Source organism: Schistocerca gregaria, chromosome X (assembly GCF_023897955.1).
Source record: "Schistocerca gregaria isolate iqSchGreg1 chromosome X, iqSchGreg1.2, whole genome shotgun sequence".
NCBI lineage: Eukaryota > Metazoa > Arthropoda > Insecta > Orthoptera > Acrididae > Schistocerca > Schistocerca gregaria.
The window spans coordinates 337661184-337663120 of NC_064931.1; the positions used below are offsets into that span (position 1 = coordinate 337661184).

The window sequence follows — 1937 nt, forward strand, 5'->3', positions numbered from 1 at the left end:
ACCTAAGACTGCACTGACACCAGTGGCCGAAGTCCGTCTTTTTTATTAACAATCCACACAGGGCTCGGACCTGAGTGGAGAACATAGCCATTGTTGTTACTGTTGTCAGCTGTCTGCTACACATTTTCGACAGGCATTGAAGGACACGTTACATCAAGATTTGACTCGATTCCAAAACACATATTTCGTTGCCATCTTTATAATACTTGCACGAAGTGTTCATCAGTTGATAACTGTAAAGACAAATAAACAAGCTATACGGCGCAGTGACGATACACTGGACTCAAATTCGGGACGATGACGGCTGAAATCTGTCAGATCATCTAGATGTAGCTTACTATGGTACCCCTAAACGACTTATGGCAAATTCCAGGACTGTTTCTTTGAAAAGAACACAGCCGATTTCCTTCGCTCTCCTCCCCCAATCCTATCCACTGCTCCGCCGCTACCGACCTCGTCGTCGACGGTACAATAGATCTTAAGATTCCTTTCCTTCCATAGGAGATAAATGAAAAGTTTTATTTTTACCTTTCTTTGTTTGTTTTATGATTTAGTCACCGAAAGTTTAATAGGTATCTTACTGAAACGCCTAACATAGATGTTCGCTGGCCCCTCCTACACTTGCACTAGTGCGGTCTCTCTGAAAATCTAATCGTTTACATGTCATATTTACTCTGATGAGACAAAACATTACGACCATCGTCTCATGGCGCTGTGGGCACGCGACGTGGTAAGGAAAGTGCACAAGGTGAGCAAATACGAGTGGGTAATCATTCTAGCGTGCCACAATTGCGAAATATGAAGATAGTAACTGTTTTCGAAAGAACATTACGTATGTAGATTGTGGACAGTTGGGAATGTGGTTCTCACGGGAAGCGTGCAAGGGTGCAGTCGCGCTCTTCATCTGTGTCCTTGGTGGCTCAGATGGGTAGAGCGTCTGCCATGCAAGCAGGAGAACCCGGGTTCGAGTCCCGGTCGAGGCACACAGTTTCATTTGTCCCCATCAAGGTATGTCAACAACACGTGTCGGCAGCTGAGGGTTTCAGTTAATTATCATTTACAATTTCGAAAATCTACTGATATACACCGAAGTGAAGGAAGTCATGGGATAGAGATACGCATATATGCAGATGGCGATTATATCGCTTACACAAGGTATAGAAGGGCAGTGCATTGGCGGAGCTGTCATTCGTACTCACGTGATTCATGTGAAAATGTTTCCGACGTGATTATGGCCGGAAGACGGGAATTGATAGTCTCTGAACGCGGAATAGTGGTTGGAACTAGACGCGCGGGACATTCCATTTCTGAAATCTTTAGGGAATCAATATTCCGAGATCCACAGTGTCAAAGGCGTACGACGAACGTATCCGTTAGGACACTGAGGTGAAATTTGGCGTTAATGGGCTATGGTAGCAGACGACCGACCTGTTGCCTTTGCTAACAGCACGACATCGCCTACAGCGCCTCTGGTGGGCTCGTGACCATATCGGTTGGACCCTAGACAACCCTTGGCCTGGTCAGATAAGTCCCAATTTCAGTTGCTATGAGCTGGTGGTCGGGTTCGAGTGTAGCGCAGACCTCACGAAGCCATGGACTCAAGTTGTCAACAGGGCACTGTGAAAGCTGGAGGTGGCTCCATAATGGTCTGGGCTGTGTTTAAATGGATTGGACTGGCTCCCCTGGCCCAAATGAACCGATCATTGACTATAAATGTTTATGTTCGGCTACTTGGAGACCATTTGGAGCTATTCATGTACTACATGTTCCCAAACAAAGAGCCACAATAGTTTACTATTGGTTTGAAGAACATTTTGGACAATTCAGGCGAATGAGTTGGTCATCCAGATCACTCAATATGAATTCCACCTAATATTTATGGGACATAATCGAGAAATCAGTTTGTGCACAAAATCCTGTACTGGAAACACTTTCGC

The 1937-nt window shown here is 45.3% G+C and overlaps 1 non-coding gene across 1 annotated transcript; it reads left to right on the top strand.

Moving 5' to 3' along the window:
* The first annotated feature begins 909 nt into the window (after positions 1-909).
* Positions 910-983, top strand: Trnaa-ugc (transfer RNA alanine (anticodon UGC)). Its single transcript has one exon. It is a non-coding gene; the product is annotated as a tRNA-Ala (tRNA).
* Positions 984-1937: the final 954 nt, after the last annotated feature.